The 23,984-nt window shown below is 37.4% G+C and overlaps 1 pseudogene; it reads left to right on the forward strand.

The window, feature by feature from the left end:
• The first annotated feature begins 2,253 nt into the window (after positions 1-2,253).
• LOC116134363 lies at positions 2,254-5,416 on the forward strand (annotated as a pseudogene).
• The last annotated feature ends 18,568 nt before the right edge of the window (positions 5,417-23,984 follow it).

The raw sequence follows: 23,984 nt of genomic DNA on the forward strand, positions 1-23,984 counted from the left end.
GACAAAAATACCCCCATCACTTGCAGTGCCAGATTCCGGCCACCACCGCCGGAATCTGTTCGAAAAATCGCATTACGACACAAACCGGTCGGATTTGTGTCGTAATGCGTCGTTATGGCCTTTTCCGACTAGATCCACCACGGATCTAGCCGGAAAATGCTAGATCTACGGCCTGCTGTGGCTGCGATGGCCGAAAAAGGCCAAAACGACCGCCATCTTTGGCTGTTAGCGATAGCGGAATCTGGCAAGTATGGGTCATGGAGGTGTTTTTGTTAATTTTTAAACTTTTTTTTTAGGGGGTATTTAATGAAATTAATAACCTTATGGGGTCTAAAAGTAATTAAAAAAATAGGATAATATTTTTGGAATAATGTGCCAAACATTATTTGGAGGATAGGATTAAGAATATGGACAGAAATAATAAGCCAAACATGCCCAAAGTTTTTATACAATTATCGGGTGTATCCAAAATATAATAATAATTTATTGAAAGGGAATGGTGGTTTATTATGAATAATACCGATATCATACTAAACAACCTATGAGTTAAAATGATAACAATGATTCGTCTCTTATATTGATATAACAAGTGATTCATGACAATAAGAATTTATTTGTTATGCTAATAAAGGAAGATGAAAGAGAGAAAGGAAAAAAAACCGTTAACTTTGCAACAAAATAGTGAAATACCATTGGTTTCAATCCTATTCTAGCAGGAGAAAGTCTATCATACTTTGGTGGTATTGCTCACATGATACCATAAGACAATATATATATAAAGTAATTATTATATTTAATTACTAGCAATCACTATGGGTGTTCATAACTGGTTAACCTCTTTTTTTAATTGAACTAATTTTTCAGTTCAAAAATTTTATCTAACCGAAACCAAACAAGTTAAGACGAAATCCAGTTTTTCGATTGAACCAGTTTTCCCTTTTAACTTAATTTTGATTTTGTTTAATTTTGCTTTCAACTTCCATATATGAATATGTTTGGCACCTTACTTGGTCTAAATCTCATACTAAATTCTAAAATTTGTGTTTGTGTGTTAAAAATAAAAAGAGGAGAAATGCATAAATGATGAAGATTAAAGAGAAATAGATTTTAGGATTTAGGGTTTTTTTTATTTAAAAGTGAAAATTGGCTTATAAAACCGGTTTTGGTTAATCGACTTTATAAATTCTTTAAACTGATAATCGAACCGGAAATTCGGTTTATATATTTCCTTCAACTAAAATTGAACTTATTTTTCGGATAACTGAAAAATCAGTTCGATTCGGTTTCTACATTTTGTTGAGCCCTCCTAACAATCACAATTAATTTAAACATAGAGAGAAAGACAAAATTCAAAGGTGGCTTAAGTTTATTGGAAGGTGGTATGGATTATATGACAACTCGTTATATTATAGATTTTTTTCTTTGGAAAGAGTGTTGGCGGAAGTTTTCCTTTAAACACGAACATGCAACCTTTTGTAGGAGAAAAAAAAAGGAGGGGTAATGGAGAGTCCACAAATAAAGATGTAATTAATAATCAATATAGTTTTATTAACTTTAATTTTAAGTTTGGTTAAAACACAAATATACTTCTCAACAATTTGAGAAATATCTATGATATAAATCAAAACTAGTAAGATTTGTCTATGTTTTGATGAAACAATTTATTACCCACAATCTATTGAATTAAAAATAAATTAATAGATATATGTACTTCAAAGTATTTTTTATTCCTCTGTTAATATTAAATATTCTTAAATAAAATCATGGCATTCTGATAGTCTATGTTTGCAGTTTTTATTTGGATTAATAACAATAATCCCCCTTAAGTACAATTAAACAATAAAAAATACCATGTTATTATAGAAATAAAAAAAAAAAAATTCTCTTCTGTTAATTGTATGGTGTTAAAATAAAAGAATAAACGATAGAGAAAGAATTAGATAAATATTTATAAAACGGCTCATTAATATTTGGAAGATTTTTGATATCTAAAAAAAAATAAAAATTTGTTACTTGATTAAACCTCGTAATGAAGCAGACTCTCATTTTGTAATAGCCTCTAACTTTTTTTAAAATGATTATTACAGTATATCTCCATAAAATATTGCTTAAAACAAAAATACCCTAATGGTAGGGGAGGATAAAGATAATTTAAACAAGTCAAGGGAAAGACAAAAGAGGGCGAGCCTAGAAGGTAATGAACATGAGCGGTGAGAAAATATCAAGCCTAGGTAAAAGCCGACTGGAGTACTGAGCTCTCATTTGTCCCCTGCTGCGCCATGACTTCAGAAGAAGAAGCAGCTCTGGCTGCAGTTCCCTCTGATTCTCCCACATGTGAGCTTCTCTTCAATTCTTTTCTATTTCTCTCTTTTCAATTGTTTAGTATTCTTATTATCCCTTATCTTTTCCACTTTCTTAAACTTCATTTGTCGATTGTCTGATTATTTGGCCTCATTGATTGATTATTCTGTTTCTACATGATAAAATGATTGGAATTCGCCGCTCAATAATTTACAAAAAAAATAATTCTAAAGCTTGAAATGAAAATAAATTATTTTAGACCTTATGAAAAAAAACGGATTCTTGAACCCCTTCGCGCTCATGTCACGTTGATGTACTTCAGAAGAAAAAACTGCAAAATCCCATCCAATTTATAGCGATGGATTAGTTAACATGTTGGTTAAACTATTCTGAAACGCCCGAAAAATCATTGGCTATCAATTTATCTATCAAGCCTTGAAAATTGAAGAATCAAACCAATTCTCGAAGATTTGGTCGGTCATGCTTTGTAGAGTCTGGATGCAAATTGTTGAAGAGGTATTAATTAGGAAATTTTATTTCGAGCTCCATCAAAAGTTTGGTTGCTGTGATTAAGATTGAATTGTGGATTTTTTTCTTTTTGTTTCAAATAATCACTGTTGCTCTCCTTTCATTAGGGCCTGATTGAACCTTGAATGTCACATGGTATATGCTTCTTGCATTGTAAGAGCATGCCTTCAAAAGAAATCTATTGAGCTCTATTGGATGTGTGATAGAAATCGCTACAGTAGCCATCTGGGAACTTTGTAGCCATAACATAGTTTTGTGTTTAGTAATTGCATTGTAGGATTAGGATTTGAAGTCTCTTTATGTTTGAAACTAGAATTCTTATCAACAATCAGTTCTAGATGGTAAATGTTGGTTATGTTACTATTAGTTTGTGCCTTGACCAAAGTTTTATAGCAACTTGTCTAACCTTAAAAGTTATTCTTGTTTTTTTGGTTGGGTATATTGAACTTTCTGATATTTTCCCTTGGATTTCAGAATTTTGCGTTAATGAAAAGTTTGCATATTCTTATGCTTTTGATTGATGTGCAGATTTGACAAAATAATTAACAAAGAAATCCCATCTACCATAGTTTATGAGGATGCAGGTACTATTGTGCTCATTGTGGCTTATACTTTTCTTTTGAAACTGAATTTACCATTAGATATCTGTTTTTAGTAGAGATTTTTTCATCTATTATGGTTTAACAGCTGTTATAAAGGTAACATTTTTTTTTAATGTTTCAACTTTTTTTAGAAAAATGATCCTATCAGATGAGCTGTGCTTTGGAGTCTGTTGTTCATATTAAAAAATAGTGCCAGCTTAGAGTTTCTCTTTATTCCTTTGTTGTGTTTGTTTTGACAGGTCTTAGCTTTTAGGGACATATCTCCCAAGCTCCCACACACATTCTATTATTCCCAAAGTGAAGGATGCTTGACTGGACTCTCTAAGGTATCCTTTTCTCTTGCTATTTCTTTTATCTCCAAGAGTATCATTTGTTAGTGTGTAGCTAGTGGACTGTTTACAAAATTGTTCATGTCTGATGTGGTGATGTTGCACTAGAATAGAGATGGAAACTGGGTGAAACTGCACAAGTTTGGATTTCCCATTACCATCCCTCTCATTGCGCCCCTTTTATTCCTTGTTTCATTTTCATCCCTATTTTAAAGGGGGTGGAGAAAGGATTGGTGAACCCAATCAAGGCAATAGTTCTTATTCCCCCCCACCAATTTGTAAAATTGTTATACAACATTATACAAGGTATTAGAAATAAATTAATTGGGACTGGTTTTTGGTGCTGGATTAGGATCCTCACCCCTTTGTTCTTGAGTAGCCATGAAAACCTCAATCCATGTATATCTTTGTTGCATAGGTTTTCTCAGAGCTTTGTTTCACAAGGTTTTCTGCCATCCCTACACGCTACACCACCAGCTCCCATTAGTAAATAACCAGATGAAGTCATCTTAAGACCTTTTTTTTTTTTTTTTTTTTTTGTTTGGGACGGTTAAATAATATCTTAACCCACCACCTCTCTCTCTCTCTCTCTCTCTCTCTCTCTCTCTCTCTCTCTGAAACCTTGGACCTAATAAAGGCCAAATTAAATATTTTTATATAAACATGGAAACATCAACTTGTATTTTGTAAATATTAGTTTAGAATGTAGAGAAATGGGATATTGCAAAATTGAAGTTAGAAGTTGAACTTGATCCTATCTTTCAATGTTTCTTGTCAAACCCTTGGCTATCTTTGTTTTCATAGTTACATTTTCTTGCAATACTATCTACTCGAGGTCAACTTTATGTGAATTTGCCCCTTTGGAAAGATGACTTGAGAACTACTACTGTGTTTTTAATAGTAGGCTTAATATTTTCCAATTTCACTTATATTAATTATTATCACTTTTCCTTATCACTAAATAATACAGTTGGACAAAATCTTCAGCCAGATACAGGAAATGATCTTTTATTATCAAACAGTAAAATTTATTCATGTCTTTCATTATTTTGATTCTATGCCCATGAAGTTCAACACATTTTACAGTTCAAAATCTTCAAGGTTGTCTAATGTTTACTCCATGTGTTGAGAATGGAAGGTCAAACTCTGTCAACTTTTGTCTGCTTTATTTTTCCATAGTTATGTTTATTGATGTGTTCATCTCAACAAATACATTATCGGTTTGCTTCATTGTGTATCATGGAGTAAAATAAAAAAAAGGAGACTTGGAAAGTCACCTGCTCATAATGACTAGTTTTTCTTGGTTATTTTATTCTCTTGTTAGTAATGTGAATCATCTTCCCAGGCTGAGGAAAGGCACTGTGATATCTTGGCCGTCTTCTATACACTGCTAAGCTAGTTGCCAAACAGAAGGTCTGGAAGATGGCTTCAGGATTGTGATTAATGATGGGCCAAGTGATGTAAGTTATTTTCTTCATCTTAAACTGGAAATAGACATTGTCATTGAATATACCTAATATTTCGGGAACTGATGTTGGAATATTCTGTTGCAGGTCAATCAGTTTACCACATTCACGTCCATCTCTTAGGGGGGCGTCAGATGAACTGGCCACCTGGCTAAGATGGAATTGTTGACTTTCAGGTGGTGGACAAATTCCCCAAGTGGATATATTATGATGATTCTATTTAATATATCCATCGTAATTTGATAATAAAAAACTATTTGCTGGTTGCTATATGTCATGCTACTAAGATAATGTGAATGGTATTGTAGTGGATTAACCAGATCGGGGTATAAACAGTAACCCAGTCAAATATGACAATAATTGTAGTGTTTGTCTTATCTTGCATTTCCTTCGTACTTTCTAACCATTTTTAATATTTCAAACTGACTATTACCTAGCTGATGTGATATTCATGTCCTAATATATCGTTATTCTAGAAGCGACGTCTTAGTTGGAACTTGGACCATCTATGTTTTTAGACAAAGGTTGTTTGATGGTTGTAGAATCTGGAAGTGTAGCTGGGGTTGTGGTTTATGATGAATATTGGAAATGTGGTAGTGAGAAGTGGCTGGTGGAGAACCAAACTATCTTTGCATAATCCATTTCAGAACTTGAGGTTCTGGCCCATTTGTAGTCAAATGTGATTAACTGATTTTAAATTAGCAGAACGACTTACACCTACCCAAGTGTTGGAGAAACGACAGATTGGTACCCAAGGTTTCAAAAGACAAACAAGTACCTTTCGTTAGGGAAAAGACTAGAATGCTCTTTGAGAAATATTAGTTTATTTTTTTAATTACTTTTGACCCCTTAAGTTTAGTAATTCCATCAAATATCCTCAGAAAAAAGTTAAAAATTAACAAAAACACTCCATCCACCCATACTTGTCAGATTCCAGCGGTCACTGTCGGTGGTAGTCGGAATCTATCACAACGGTCTACGCCCACCCGGAAATGGCCGGTAGTTCAATCGATTGGCCTTTTTCGGTTAGATCCACCACGAATCTGGCCGAAAAAGGCCAGATCTGACTTGAGAAGGCCAGATCTGGTTGGAAATTGCAGCCATCTTTGGCCGGAAAGTGACGCCAAGATGTGACGGCCAAAGATGTGGCCGTCAATTTTCGGCCAGATCTGCCTTCTCAAGTCAGATCTGGCCTTTTCCGCCAGATTCGTGGTGGATCTGGCCGAAAAAGGCCAGATCGGTGAACTACCGGCTATTTCCAGTGGTGTCCGTCGGAATCTGGCAAGTATGGTGAGTGAGGGTGTTTTTGTTAATTTTAACTTTTTTTTGGGTATTGATGGAATTAGTAAACTTAAGGGGTCTAAAGTAATTAAAAAAATAGACTAATATTTCTCAAAGGGTATTCTAGTCTTTTCCCTAACGAAAGGTGCCTGTTTGTCTTTTTGAAACCTTTTGGGTACCAATCTTTCGTTTCTCCAACCTTAGGTAGGTGTAAGTCGTTTCCCCTTTTAAATTAAGCATAAACTTTTGTCACATCAAGTTGTATGAAAAATGTTGTATGTATAGTATTACTCGTTAAAAAAGTCAAGTTTTGTACTCTAATGTTTTATCACGAGTCTTGAGACATGTTAAGACAACCTATAGATGTTAAATAAGTATATTACTGTATAATAAAATAAATATATTTTTGAAGTAAAAATCAATATACCATAATCCAAAATGCTACATTGACAATGAAATTAGTATGTATTAAAATTGTATTGCATGGTTGATGGTGTTTCATTCGAATTTCTATAAACTTTCAAGAATATTTTTAACATATTGTTTATTTCCATATTATTTAATATATTTATTTCTTTCATATATATAATGTCTCATTATATTTTCATTTATCAAACACATAACCTTTTGAAAGATACTAATTTTTAATTAATATGGAAATAGATAATATCAATTTTATATTTTGTCGTAAAATATTGCCAAAATATAAAATAATAATGACTACAATGTAATAGAGTAAAAGACAAAGGACTTATAAATCGCTACAGAAAAATGCAAAAGAGGGAGGGGTTTGTATAGTACTCTTGCTGCCCCCAACCTAATAAAAACTATCTCATTTAGCCACTAGTGTCACACACATTGCAAGCCTAAACAAAATGTTGCACCTTTTGTCATGTGTCCAGGGTGCAAACGGCATAATGGAAAATGTATCAATTAGTGAAAGATCCGCATTTTTTACAATACTACCCCTTGGATCTCCACCAATAAAATTCATCACTTACAGATAACAGATAAATTGTATTTACCTGTATTTAAGAAAAAACCCAATGGGATAAAAACCTAAGCAAAGAAATACAATTATTTGATGAACTGTATAATGGTATTGGATATGCTTAATATTGCCTTGTTAAAAAACCTTGCCAGAAAATCCAGTGATCAAGGAAAAAAAAGTCAATGTACATATGTCCAATACATAACTCTCTACAAAAATTGCTCCCCTGATAATGACAAAATTAACTTGGTTGCTTACTAAGATGCCGCATACAGATGCAATATCAAATTTTCAAAAGTTGGTGTTGGTAATGTTTTAGTGAATAGATCTGCAAGATTATCATTTGAACTATTGCTTGACATCAATCATCAACTCTGCTAGAGTTCATGAGTATAAAAGAATTTCAACGAGATATGCTTAGTCTATCTTCTTAGACATATCCTTCTCTAATTTGAGCAATACAAGTTGCATTATCCTCATATATGATAGTGAAGTATCTGAGATAGAAGATAACTTGCATGTGCTTGGATGGGATAGATTTTTAACCATACATATTCTCAGCTAGCTTCATGAAGTGTAGGATCTAGAATATTAGAAGAAGTAGCAACCAATGTTTGTTTTGTAAGCGCCATGATATTGTTGTTCATTATAAGTAAAACATATCACATCTATGAGCAAGCTTTGTGGGGAGCAGAAAGGTATCCAACATCTACATAAATGACTAATCAAAGATCATGAACATAGTCCTTTTAATAAAATAAACCCAAGTTTGTTGTCCACTAAGGTAACAACCATTTGTTTTATCCTATTCCAATGTGTCAAGTTGGTGTAAAGCTAAACCTTGCCAATAGGTATACTGCAAATGTTATATCCGTCTAATACATGTCCTAAGTATAGCAATGCACTTATTGCATTAATATATGGTACTCCAGACCAATTATCTTTTCATCATCTTCTTTAGGGAGAAATGAATCCTTTTGAGAATCAAGAGCCGCACTATCATTGGGGTACTCAAGGGATGAGTTTTCCATATTAAATCGTTTCAAAATCTTTTAGTATATCTAGACTGATGGATCATATTCCATTTTCACTATGCTTGATCTGCAGGCGAGACAATATCTTGTTTTCCTAGATCCTTACTTTCAAACTCTCTTTTAAATACTCAACAACCTAATTAAGTTCATGTCATCAACACACACCACAATGGCAAAATTAGATACTGATTTCTTTTTTAGCACAAATGGGTATATAGGATCAATAATGTATCCTTCTTTTATCAAGTATTCACAGGATGATTATGCCACATTCGTCCAAATTTTCAACCCATACAATGATCTTTGTAGTTTGAATGAATACATGTTTCTGGGTTTGCTTTCTTTACTTCAAGTAATTGAAATCCTTCAGCCATTTTCATATAGATATTAGTATCTAATTTACCATATAAATATGCAGTTACAACATCCATGAACACATGTCTAGTCCTTCTATGAACGACAAACTAATTAAGTATTCAAATGTGATTGTGTCAGTTACAAGTGAATACGTCTCATCAAAATCAATTTCAAGTCAGTGTAGGAAACCTTGAGCCACGAGTCTAGCCTTATATCTAGTTATCTTATTTTTCTTGCTCATTTTCCTTATGAATACCCATTTGTATCCCCAAGTCTACGTCTTTAGGTGTTTGAACTACATGTCCAAATACTTTATGATTTGCTTGAAAATTCAATTTTGCTTGAAGTGTTTCTTTCCATTTTCGCCAATCATGTCTCTATCTACATTTATTGACAGTATGTGACTCAAAATCATTATTCATAATTTAGTAGTTATTGTAAATGAGAAGTTATCATTGATGATCATGTTTTCACGATTCCATATTTCTTTTTTGTATACATGATTTTCATAAATTTCTTCATTATTAAGTGGTTTTGTCTCTTAAGGAACTTGTGCCTCTTGAAGGATTTTAGTCTCTTGAAGGACTATTATCTCTTCTAGAGTTAATGTAGAGAATGTGGTTTCATCTATAACTCGAGCATCATTATCAATATGTTGAGCCTCATGTGTTTTGATGTGCCAAAACTAATCAAAGAGTTGATTGGTTTTCTAACAAACATGCAAAGGCATGACAAAGAGTCATAATAAAAAACAAAATGTAGTTTTCCCAGTTGGTACGACCATGCAAGACAAAGGAACGACCATTCCTTGCATTTCAAAGCTACCCAAATGCACATTCCCCTCATGACAACGTTCCATGTGATCATGCATGCTTCTGTCGAAAATGGAGCCAAGTCGCTCACACTAGCACAACCAAGTAGCACACTCATTTCATCCAAGTCAAAAGACAAAGTCCTCAGAATTCAATCACTTCGCGCATTTGAGGAATCTTGGAAGACAACCATTGAAGATCAAGTATCAGAAGTGGAATGACAATTATTCATGGTGGAACGACCGTTCACACTCAAAGATCATTCTTGGTTGAACGCCAATGTTCTAGGAAGCTGTGCTTGCTTCTGGAATTTTTATGGATTTTAAGGAACCATTGGTCCAACCGTTCCTTGTAGTGGAATGACCATTCGCGGTGGTTGTATGACCGTTCCTTGTGGTGGAATGATATACCAGAAACCCTAAAGCTATACAATTTGATAGTTGGTGTCAGGAACGACCGTTCACGAAGGTGGAACGCTCATTCCTTTATGTATGCAGGCTCCTTAGGCATGCATTAAATGCAAAAATGACTATTTAGTTCAAAGGGGAGAAGTCAAGCAATAAATAGGGCATTTTTTTGTTAAGAAAGATAGAGAGAATATCATAGATTCAAAGTCATATCAAAGCATTCTCATATAACCCCTTGAGCTAAAAATCCAAATCAAAACATTACTCTCTTGTAACTCATTTGTAAATCTTTGAGAGTATTGTTCTTATTGTGTGTTCAAGCCTAGTTTAAGAGACAATCTTTCTCACACTTTTTGTCAGCAAAATCCTGTAAATCTAGAGGTGAAATCCTATCAAACTATTGTAAGAGGCGAAATCTTGTCAAACTAGTGTATTTGGTGCAATCCAATTTTGGTGGAACTTCAAGGATGTTGCCTTGAAGAAGTGAATATTGGAGGCTTGTGGATAGAGCTCCGAACGACTATAAATCTCTGAACATTTCTTATCTCTCAACTCATTTATTGTTCATTGTATATATACTTGAAGCACCGTTATCATTTGCACTTATTCATTGCTTCATTTTCAACTCTCATTTATTGCTTATTATTATTCATCCTTATTGCTTAGCATTATTCTCATATATTGCTTATCTTTGTTGGTGTTGTTTGTTCTTAACTTGTTTGGGTCAGTGAAGATTTTTATTTCGCAATTAATTTTATAGTATCCTATTCACCCCCCTCTAAGATTATTTGCCATATAGGGTTTTACAAATAACATAATCGTTTGATTGATTTTTCATTTTCCTTTTTCAAGGAATTGTATATTTGGATCCAAGGAGTCTCCCACACTTCTAGCGTGTAGTATGAATATTATTTGTGCTCACTTTAACATATTCTCTAGTTGGAATATTATTTCGTGCTAGTGTGTTTGCAATTGGTCTATATGATCCCGTTATTATTGTTGCATCTGTAAATGCATTAGGCATTTCATTAACAGTATTGTGGATATCAGTTATCCTCTACACTTCATTTTCACATTGAGGTTTGTGAGGATCTTAGTGAGATAGAACTTACTTTCCTAGAAAGCTTATGCCTTACTTTAGAAGGCTTTATATTTTCCCTCTAAGGGTGTGTGTGGTTTAGGAAATGTTGGATTATTGGGAATGTTATATTAACAGAAAGTTGGATTACTTTGAAGATTATTGAGAATCTTTAGGGAAATTTGTTTGGTTAGAATAAATTGGTAGGTATGTTATATTAATATATTTGGTTGGGAGGAATAAATTGGTGGGTATGTTATGTAAATTACTAAATTGCCCTCATTTTTTAATATTAATATAATATTATTTTTATTATTAATTTTTGAATAGTTTCTTTTAACCCCCAACATTTTAGATTTAGCTAAAATACCCAAGCTTATATAGAACTTTAATTTATAACAGAATCACCCCCACCCACCCCAAGCCACTCCCAGCCACCAGCCACCACCATCGGCCGCCGTCGGAAGTCGTTGGAAATCACCGAGAGTCGTTGATATGGTCGAAAATGGCCAGATTAGATATGGCCATTTTCGGCTAGATCTATTCTCCCTTCTTTTTGGTCAACGTTTTTTCTTTAAGTAGAAGATGATGACTGAATGTATATAGGATTTTGTGAATTGTGTTTGGATTTGGAATGGTGTGAAAATAATTTGGAGATAGTGGATTTATTTGGTTGTATCGAATAATTGACTAATTTTGTAAGGATTTAGTAAGGAGTTGAATCAATCGCGTGTGTATGAATCTGGTTAAAGCCTGGACTGGAGTGAAGATTTTGTTTAATTTGTAATTACCTGGGATTTTACCCAATTGTGATTAATGTGTGATTTTATTTGACTTGTTTGATTTCTGATTAATTTTAGATTTTGTTTTATTTGTGATTAATTTGAAGTTGTGCTTAATTTGTGATTAATTTTACTTAATTTAATTTATAAATTATATTGTAAAATATTCTTGAATTTAAGATTTTACATAATTCACTAACAGACAATAACATAGGGTGAAACATTGATAGTTTTTGAAATCAAGGGCACCGGTTAAATATTCACTTTACTTAGGGTGGGAATATGTAATTCGACCTAATTTTAATATTATTTTCTTGACATAAGTACTTTATAAATGGTCAGATTAAATTACCCTCTTATCTAAAACATTTCACAAAAATTAGATACATTTACGAAAACTCAAGGTTTTTTTTATAGTAAACCCCTATATGTTTGACCATTGAATGTCAGCTCCGGTTGGTTTAAAAAATGTACATTAGCCCCTGTTGGTTTCTGAAATGCAACCCTTGTTTGTCCTTATTCAACCTCCAAAAAAAATATAATAACCTCTTAAGTCTTAACATTATTGATAGATTTTGGTAATAATGTCATTTCCTTCAAATTTAGACAGAATAACCTAACTGTTCATAAAAACTGGGAGTTAGGATTGTATTTTTGAAACCAATGAGTGCTCACATAGAAAAAAGGCCAAATACACAAGGTTTATGTTAGCATTTGATCGGGTTTACGTAGAGGAAAAACATAGTTTTTAAAACAAATAAAAACTAATCATATGCTTTAATCCCAAATCTGGGTACAAATTATAATGTTTACAAGTTTTGCATTACAACAATATAGAAAAATCCATACAAGGATTCAGAATGCTTACACACGTTTGGAGGCTCCTTCGAATATCTTTAATTATGCTCACGAACACTGTTCACAGCTCTGTTCATCGGCTACTGTTCATAGATAATGTTCATGGGACACTGTTCACGTGATTCTTCGCCAATCGATCCAAAGTAGAATCGCACTCACGAAAATCTACACGAAGACAATCCGTAGAACCCTTGATTATTTTGCTAGAACAATCAAACGGCTTCAAGAATCTAGGAAGAAGAAAAAGAAAATTTTTCTTTTCACTCAAAAGTGAAACGTGAGAGAGAGTAAAAATAGTGTGGCTAGGGTTTTTGATTATTGAATAATTCTAATTTGTTTTAATTTTAAGTTACACTTATATATTGAAACAATTAAAACCTTATTCCACTTAGGAATAGCCATGGGCTCCAACCCTAGTTCACCCTTGCAACCAAACACACACTTTATGGTATTTTAATTAATTAATTATTATTATAATTAAAATCAATTGATATATAATAACATATTAACATTTAATTAATAATAATAATTCATTTAAATATATACATAAATATATATTTAAATATAATCTCACTAATTTAATTTTAATAATAAAATTAAATAAAGGCAACAACCTCAGCAAATTTAATTACAATATAAGATTACCAAAATACCATTTCGTCCTATAAGACGAAAATACCCTTCTCACAAATTGATTCTTAAATTATCTTCTAAGTGTGTGACTCGTAGGCTTCTCATCATATCGGCAGTGTGTAGTATCGCGATTAACACCAATTAATCGTCTCACCACACACAGACCAAGATTGACCTCTAGCAAGGCATCATGGCCACTTGATAGATTCGGATTCAGCAAAACCACAACCGGTCAACGGTATGGGTACTGTGTAATCCAATCCTTTCATCATCTGTTATCTCATCGAGACTAAGGTACATAAATAGTGTCAACCTCAGATATCCTCGACATGTTTGTATTCAGTTAATGCACCAATGATCGGAATAATAAATTGGATTGAGCATCAACTCAATCCACTGTAGCTACAAATTTAGTGTCATTTTCATTTACTAAATTACCAGTGAGATAACTTCTCCCATATCCAGGAGTGATGAATCCTTTGTCAATCCACCATAGTCTTGATACACTTTTCAATGTAGCCAATCACTATCGTATTGATAGCTCTAAATAGAACTACGTTGGGTTAGTGTCAAACTATACCAATTGGTGCACAAGACACTCCGGTGATATCAAGTCTAGGGATCACATGCACCACCATCTGTTAGAGGATTTATTCCATAGACACTGGGGTTACCATCCATATGGAATCCTCTGGTGTTTCTGTCCAGTGCACTTGCCTCTAGCAAGCACCCATGTGTTGCACTAGGTTGTCGGCAAACAACCTTGACAAGTGAGATCAGTCACTGCCTTTCAACAGGGTCATTCAACGCTATGATAGCCTTACCATATTATCTGTGTCCTTGGTCAGAATAATACTGGGGCTATAGACGTTTCTAGAATGCATACCGTATGTGATCATAGAGTTCTCACTATCAAGATTTGAAACACTTGATACCCTCGTCACGGTTCTACCGTCCTAAGGACATATCATTACATATAACTATGATTTACACGATATAGAAGAATATGCCGTTTATTGATAAATAAACATTTATTATAGAGTCAATCTTATAATAATTGATTGGCTCTAGGGCACCTACTCTTACAATTTAGTCTCTTTTCAAAACCAACGAGTGCTCACTACAAAAAGGCCAAACATACGAGGGTTTACTATGTATAAAAGAAAACCTCAAAAATCCATGATATTTGCACTTTTAAAGCAAGGTTGTGTTAATTGCTTTTTCGAAACCAATGAGTGCTCACTACAAAAAGGTCAAACATACGTGGGTTTATTATATATATAAAAAAAAGACCTTGAAAACCTAAGATATTTGCACTTTTAAAGTAGAGTATTTTTGACTGTTCTCTTTTTCATAAACCTTATATTATTTTTCTCCTTCTTTTCAATTATTATTTTTTCCTTTTTTTCCCTAGTCTTCTTTCTTTTCTATCTTTCCCCCTTCTTCTTCCCCCCTTCTCACCATGATTAATGACCTCAAAGGTGTGCCTTGAGGCTAAATATGACTTCTATTGGCTGCCTAATCATGTCCCATCTTAAAAAAAAAAAAAGAAAAAAGTAAAGGTATTTTATGCGTGCAAAAGCAATGACCAATTTAAACCTTACTTAAATTCTATTAAAATGTCGTTCATTACCATACACAAGCAAGGGTCTCTCTCACAGAAGATTTTTCAAACTAACTAATTGTTTACTAAACGTTTGTCTTGGGGGGTGGGGTTGGGTTGTTCTACCATTTTGAAGAAAGGGCATTTTTGAAAATATAGAAAAGCTTGATTTCACTGCGGTGAAAATCCTTTCGGATTGTTGGGGTTTTGGGATTTTTGGGTTTTGTCGCGGCAAAACTGCACTTTTAAAGAAAAAAAAATAAAACGCCTCCTTTTGGATTGTAGGGTTATCAACCGCAAAAAAAGAAAAAAAAAAAAACACTATATAAAGGCCGAAAGAGGAAATTTTGAGAGAGTTCACTCACATGGGAGGCAAAGGAACGTGAAGAGAAGAAGAAGAAACAAAGATGCGTCATCCTAGAGAGATTTTCTTCATCCTTTACTCTTATTTTTCCATGATGAATTCTATTTTATTTTGTTTGTATAGTTTTATTTCCATTTCTATTAGGAACTAATTGTTTATCTAGGGTTTTGATATAGGCTTGATACAGTTACTCAATACATATGATTTAATATACTCTTGTGTTCTAATTTAATTGATTGAGTGTTTACTTATTGTTTATTGCCTTTTTTTGGATGATTGGCCACCATGCAATTGATATGATGTTCATGATAAGATTGAGAAGTGATTTATGATCTTTGCATCTTGTGATAAACACCATAGGTTGAGCAAAAACTAGAGGTAGACAAATGCAATCTATGTGACCCATATAGAATTACATCTAGCTTAATAGACTTTGAACTATTATACTTCAATTTTTGGGTGTGGAAGGTTAATAGGAATGAGTGGGGTAGCATAAATAAAAAAAAAAAAAAAAAAAAAAAAGGGGTTTGGTTTTCAATCAAGAAATAGGAGTTTGGGTAGAAAGATCTATGTATTGGGTAAGAATATCTTAGTGAAATCAAACACCCTAGAGTTTTTTTTTTTTTTTTGTTAATCATTTGTGAATTTATATTGGGTTTTGCTTCAATTTCATTCTTAGTGTTTATATTTTAGTTAATTTGTAGTTAATTGTAAATATTGCATCTCTCCAATTTTTATTGCTCCAATTAGGACTCATTTAGATAAACTGGTAATTAACACACTATCCTCGTGGGAACGATTCTCTACATCATCACTTTATTACTTAATGCAACTAGTGCACTTGCTAATATGCATATGAAATCACGCATCAACACGCTCTCTTGCAGCAAGGCTTCAAATCGTTGGATGTGAAGTTCAACGGAAAAGGCAACCCCCCAAGATCATCTAGACACCTTCAAAGACTTGATGAAGTTACATTAGGTCTTTGAACTCACCAAGTGCCACTGCTTTGTAGTTACTTTGATCGAAGATGTGAAAAGGTGGTACAAGACGCTTCTAGAGGGCTCAATCTTCTCCTAAGAACGTTCGTTGCATTGTATCTCCAACAATTGCAGGCAAGGAGGCACTTTGCGATGTCCCTGAGTTACCTCAATAACATCAGGCAGGAGAAGGGTGAAACCCTAACCTCATATTTAACGAGGTTCCAAACCGAACAGAGCAAAGTCGTGGATGCGCCGGAGGAATTGATCTAGACTCTTGTCATCGTTGGAATAAGGCTGCAAACTGGGCTATGGAAAGACTTATAGGGGGAGGACCATATAAGTCTAACTCATATCTACCAAATGGCCACAAAGTATTAGCAGGTAGAAAGCTCGGTAGCTGCGGTGAACGTAGAAACCTCGATCAGCATACCTGTCCAAGATAAGGATAGGGCTGGGGATAAAAGAAGAGATTGCCAAGATCGAGACAACAAGGATAGACATAACTTCCCTATGAAGCAACGAAAAAAAACAAGGAATTGCTCTGATCGACAACCAAGGCAACAAGGCTAGCCGTTTCTTTGGTTTGGCGGGTACACTTATCTGGTTGCTCCGATCGACAAAATCCTCGCCGTCTCAAGCGAGTTAAAGCAATTGCCTAGGCTTAAAAAGCTAAAAGGGCAACACAATAAGACTTAACAATACTGTAGGTATCACAAGGACGTCGGTCATAGCACCAATGAGTGCCGAGTCCTAAAGAATGCGATAGAGGACCTTATTAGGAGAGGTCACTTGAAAGATGTTTGTGGATAGACTTAGACCCTCGTGATGATTGGGAAGGGTCAATTAATGATGCTCGTGCATAAAGTAGAAAAAGGGGAACAACAATCCCCTTAAAGGGGATGTTTGTCTAAGACAAAATTTAAATAACTAGTTAAACTTGCTTATAACTCTAAAATAAGCTGACCTGTTTTTTATAATTTAATTTTTTGAGCTTATAAGCCAAAAAAAAATAAGTTGGGGGAGGTACTTTTTTTTTTTTTTTTTTTTGTGCTTATAACTATTTGACCAAGTATATTAACACATTACTTTGTTAATTTTAAAATTTCATAATATGCCATTGTTTAATGTAATACATTTTTTAGTAATTTTATAATAAAATGTACTTATAAGCCACATTTTACCAAACACGTCAATTACTTATCAGTCATTTATAAGTACTTTAACCAAACACGATTGCTAAAATTTCAATGCTTATAAGTTAATTTTAGCTTATAAGCAATTTTTGCTTATAAGTTATTTTCATAAGTTCGACAACACCCCTAACTCAAGGTTAACATGGTTTGCATGATTCATGGGGGCTAGGAATCACAGGGGATATGAGCACACTCACAAATGGTATGCTCGAGAAGCAAGGGTGGGCCCCGCACCTCAAGTTTTTAGCCTTGAGAATAAGCTATCAAAGCTGCCTAAGGTCTACATCTCTACACAAGTAAGCAACAACAACCTGAAGGAAGTATTGAGCAAGCAAAGGGGCAAGTTGAGTTAGACTATTACTCTTCTTCTTGCTTTTGCTAAAAATAGTCTCGAACTTCACAGATGAGGGATGGAACTCAAAATTGATCTAGTTCTCGAGAGTGATCATTTCTTCAGTTGCGATCACTTTTCATGAGCTCACTGAATAAGGAAACTCGGAATTTAGAATCCAAAATATGTAGCCCTGATAGTGACTTCTTGTAGAAAAAAGGGTTCGTTAGATTTCACATAGCTAAGAAGAGAACTTGAAGTTAGAGCAACCAAACCTATTGGCTTTGCCATGGAGCCACCTTCACCTCGTGGCAAAAGAAAAAGTAACTCTAGCCTGCGGTCTGTTTGGGAGCCTGACCAATCCATTGAGGTGGGAGTGCGGTCTTTGTAGATATGCCTCTTCCTTACCTTTCTTCAGGCCATGCATGTAAATCAACTTGTCTACCATGGGCTTGGCCAGCCTAGCCTTCTAAAGGCTATGTTCATGTTACAATGTACATATATGAGTTGGCCATCAATTGGAGGGAACAGATATCAAACCGCCTGAGCATCACAGAGATAAATGGTGCTGGGGACCGACACCCTTTAAAAGCATTTGTGAAATCGCGACCCAACTGTTAGAAAGATTCCTGGCACACAACCTACTACCAAGCGAGCCGCGCAAGAGAGCCCGTACCCTTTCGATATGAGCAAACTGCTCTTCAATAAGGGGTAGGTCGCGCTCCTCCTAGACCTGCAACCGCTAAGGCTCGCAGTCTTGACGGGATCAACCTTAGCTCTAATAGGTCGAGTTGTTCTCTGACCACCTCGTCTGAGAGCATGTTAGACTCATTCCTTTCGCTTGAGGCAGCCTGATTATCTGAGGAACCTTTGTCGACTTTGATGAAACTTTGGTTGCTACTCGCCATCTCACGAACTCATCTTCGGGTACATGAAACGTGAGGAAACAAGTTTTATAGGTTGTTTTAACCTAAATAGATAGTTTACTCACACTGCCTTCAGTCCCAAGTATGCGGGGGGTTTGCAGAATGAGCCACCCCATGACAAGCCACAACAGCAGCCCAGAGTCCAACAGCTAGTCTCGGCTATACTAAACAACTCCCCTGAACTAGATTCAACAACCTATACTCTTGCCTCAATAGTGCACAACAAAGCAAAAATGCAAACGAGTGGGAAAGTGCAGAGTAAAGGAGAAGGGGTAGCTTACTAGAAAATGGATGTCGAGGTTTACTGGAGAGTCGTCACCAAAAACTTCAATTGAAAATAGAGAAGGAATTGTTTATAGTCGAAGGAATTGAAAAGAGTTTGAATGAATGAAACTCAAAAATGGGGTCACGATTCCTTTATAAACATGTCACCGTCGGAAAGAATTGATCTCGACCGTTCATTTTGGCTAGTAATCCCAATCGTCCATCTCTGTTGAAATCTTAATGACCGTCGGAGCCAGTGTCATTAATCTAGTTGAAGCATATAATCGTTGTTTTGTAAAAGGGAATGTTACAGTCGGTCACTTCAACAGGCATGCCTTCTTGCCTATAGCCACATTAAATGCACCTACAACCACAATAATGCATTTCAAATTCCTGGATCAAAATTACACCTCTGCCCTTAGCAGTTTTCCCAAGTGACTTCGCAAAAACCACCTAAGTCTATGAAACATCACCAAGTATCAAAGAGGTTGAAGTACTTCACCATTCTTGGGGCTGTAATTCTCAAAACTCATATTTTTCGAAGCTCGTAAGAACCTCCAAAAATTAGGGGTTAACATTATGCGAGAATGTGCGACAACTTGGAGATGCGAGAATAAATTGCTTGAATTGTCCCTAAAAATAATTCATGCAAAGGAAAGCTGGGATCGTACATAAGGCGAGCTATCGATGGTGATTCGTGTTAGGGCCAAAATCGTCCTTGGTCCAAATAGGAAAACGGGCCCGACACTGAAGAAGAAGCCAAGCCCAATCCCGATATGATCCAACCGGTTAGGCCCTTTTGATACGAGACATAGCCAGCCCAAACCACGTGGGCGCGAGCCTCTTAATCCCAGTCCATTTCCTATGTCCTGGGCGAATCCAAGCGCCATAGCCCCCTCAGAGTACTTTCCTACTCCTAATCAATCTCCTATCACGGTCGCCTTCTATTCCTGATCACTTTCCTACTCGGAGTCACTCTCCTAATCAGAATCACCTTCCTATCCGAACATGGTAAGACAGCTTACCACAGCCCTGATTCTTCTAGGGTTTGCATTAGAATCATACTAGGACTCCTACTTCTACCAGGATGGGAGACCAGACGCCCACTATATAAGCAGAGGCCAGCCCTCTCACAAGGGATAGGACATACACCTTCACACCCGAAGCTCTTACTTGAGAGCTTCGCTTCACCGCCTAGTCACAGTCCCCGACTAGACTTCCAGTAATCTCTCACTCCTAGCCCTCACTATATTAGCCTTTCAGCCTTACTGACTTGAGCATCGGAGTGCCTACGGCAAACACCACCCCGGTGTTTCCGTTCGCTTCACGTGTGTTTCTCTACGTGTGCAGGTACAAGCAGATCGCTAGTGGCCTCAACCTCATAGGATCAGACCCCCCCTTCCGTATAAGTAGATTTTTACGTCTATAGTTTGGCGCCCACCGTGCCTCTAGCAATCATTGGACTCGACGAAACTTGCTACGTGGAGGACATTCCATGGCTGACAACCCCGACAATGTTAACTCCGGCCTCGAGGCAGACTGGAGGCTTTGACCGCTCTCATGCAACAAAACTTGGACAAGGTGGCCGCGCTGGAAGCCGAAAACACCTCTATCAGGGTCGAGAACCAGTCACTAAAGAGAAAGTAAGTCGATTCTAAGATCTCGAGTTTCTGCCCGACCAAGCACCCCCCAATCGGTTCCGTACCACTATCCCTCCATGCAACCTCTCTCCACACTAGAGCATCGGCCCTCGATTTCGGTAAAGGGCCACGTCAGTTAAACTCATTGGCGCTCGACTACTCCGTTCTGCTACCGGAAATAAAGATATGCCAACAGCACGCTGTCCAGTCGACCCATCCCAGCCTCATGATCAAAACATCCAGCAACAGAGAGCCCACATCCGCAGGATCAACCCATCCCTACCATCCCATTCACCTCCAGTCAACCCAACACAAACCCCATCTGGCTCGACTCACTCTCGCAGGTTTGAACGACCAAACCAACAACCACTCCAGCACTTGAGCCCATCCATCCGATGGACCGAACGACTACCAGATGACTTCCCTGACCATTCATGTAGGGAAAATAATATAACAGTGACAATGGGAGTCATCCAACCAGAAGGGATGAACGAAGACCATGCTACCAAGGAGCGCACGACGAAATGATTCATCAGACTACCCCCAGGGATGACCCAACGAAATGTATCAGACTCGGTAAAGAGGATGACCCGATAGTATCCCCTTCCCCTATGGAACAATTATTGCCAAGAGACTGGCCGACGTTGAGGCAGTGTAATGAGGCGCATTCCCAGGAATGCCAATCCCAACCAAGAGAGCAGACCAAATTGTTACGCCGATTCCCCCTTTGTGGATGAGATCGCCTTGGCTGACATGCCCGCAAAATTCACCATCCCCAACATGAAACCATATGACGGTACCACCGACCCGGATGACCACATACCTCGTACAAGCAGCGGATTTCACTGTCCCATACCCCGACCGATAGAGAGGCCTGCATGTGCAAAAGTTTGGTTCTAGCTTGTCTGACCTAGAGCTCCAATGATACATGAACCTCCCGAACGGATCCATCGATTCATTCGCTCAGCTTACCGACACTTTTGTGGAACAGTTCGCCAACGCAAGAAGCTAGAGAAGTTGTCGGTCGACTTGTACCGAATATACCAACGAAGGGGAGAGCCATTAAGAGGTATATTAGCAGATTCAACAAAGAGAAGATCTCTATTCCCCTTTAACCCCGAGACTACTATGGACGCTTTCAGAAAAGGCCTCCTCCGGATGAAACTTACAAAGCTGGGCTGCACCACAATGGAAGACGCTCTGGCCCAAGCCGTTATCCGACAGATGGGAGGAAGATGAGATGAACCAAGCTACCCATTCCAGATATGAACCAAGGCGGAGTGGCAGGAAGCCAGAGCCTAGACTGGTAGAACACCGCTACCAACCTCCAGCACACGAATATAGGCAGAACCGAAAACTTATGATCGCCAACCTGCGAGAAATGATAACAGGCATTTCGATCGAACCAGCACAAAATACCAGAGTACAACCTCAACGTCGAACCAACCCAGGTCGTAGCGATATGAAAGGAATGGGGTCCGCCGTCAAGTGCCTGGTAAGCTCAATCCTAGGCAAGGAGAGACACAACCAGTGGTGCAATTCCACAACGATCACGGGCACAACACCGCAGACTGTATCGCCTTGCGGCTCGAGGTTGCCGCACTTCTGAAGAGGGACATCTCCGTGATCTACTTACTGAAAAGGGGAAGAACACCATTAGCCAGAAGGGCTCCAAAGAACCATCGCCCCTTCCCGAGAACCTACACCAAAGGGTTTCTGCTCACTCATCTCGGAGGATCAGAAATCAGTGGGGTAAGTTACCATCGGCCAAGCGGTATGCTAGAACCAACCACCATGAAGTCCAGTCCATCCATCCAGTCTCGAGGTCATGCTCTCATCAAGTAATTCAGTTCGAAGAGAGAAACGGTCACCCTGGCCGCTCCTCACCACGATGCTTTAGTCCTCTCCCTACAAATAGCCAACTCCGTGAAAAGGGTGTTCGTAGATGGAGGTTCGTCAGCAAATATCCTATTCCTCGAAGCAGTAAAAGCAATGGGGCTGGAAGAAGCAAAAAACAGACGACCACACTTGCTGGTTGGATTCAGCTCGGAGCAGAAATACACTATCGGGGAGATCATCTTCCTATCTATGCCGCAGAGTAAATAACAGACAGTCTTCCGGTGATCGACTGCCCATCCCCCTACAAAGCCATCTTGGGGCGGCCCTGGATCCACACATGCGGGCTCCCATCTACTTCCACTAGACGATCAGGTTTCCACCAAGTGGGGGGTACGAGAGATCAAGGGCGACCCCAAAGCTTCTAGAGACTACTACAAGAACGCCTTCAAGAGCAAGGGCAACTCCTCATAGCAATTCAATCTCATCCAACCCCTCCAACCGAGCCAGATCAACCCTCAATAGAGGAGTTGGATGAAGTACAAATACACCCGGACGACCCGAGAGAAAGACCCACATAGGTTCCCACCTCGAGCTCGAGACAAGAGAGAAAACGATAGAGTTCCTTAGACAAAACGAAGACTACTTCGCCTGGTCCCACGCTGACATACCGGAATCAGTCTGGAAGCAATGGTCCATCACTAAAGGTAAATCCGGGTCACCCCCCCAGTAAAGCAGAGGAGAAGGAGTTGCACCAGAACGGAACGAATCATCAACGAAGAGATTGACACACTCTTAAGCCATGGCATGATCTGAGAAGTCCACTACCTCGACTGGCTGGCGAACGTCGTGGTAGTAAGGAAAAAATGGGAAATGGAGAGTCTGCATCGACTTCACTGACTTGAACAAGGCCTACCCCAAGGACTCTTTCCCTCCCACACATCGACATGATGGTAGATACGACTGCAGGCCACAAGCTCCTTAGCTTCATGACGTCTTCTCTGGATATAACCAGATCCTGATGCACTCGGACGACCGAAAAGACAGCCTTCATCACAGAGAGAGGGACCTACTGCTATAAGTAATGCTGTTTGGACTCAAGAACGCCGGGGTCACCTACCAACGACTGGTCAACAAGATGTTTCCAACTACTTAGGAAGACTATGGAAGTTTACATCGACGACATGCTCGTCAAGTTCTGATTGCCGAACAACACCTCACCACCTCAGCCAGGCGTTCGCCATTCTACGAAATACAACATGAAGCTGAACCCAACCAAATGCTCATTCGGCATCACATCAGGTAAATTCTGGGCTATATGGTCACTCAGCGAGGGATAGAAGCCAACCCTGACCAGATCAGAGCGATCCTCCACATACCATCCC

The sequence above is a fragment of the Pistacia vera genome, unplaced genomic scaffold (genome assembly GCF_008641045.1).
Source record: "Pistacia vera cultivar Batoury unplaced genomic scaffold, PisVer_v2 Contig286, whole genome shotgun sequence".
NCBI classification, from domain to species: domain Eukaryota; kingdom Viridiplantae; phylum Streptophyta; class Magnoliopsida; order Sapindales; family Anacardiaceae; genus Pistacia; species Pistacia vera.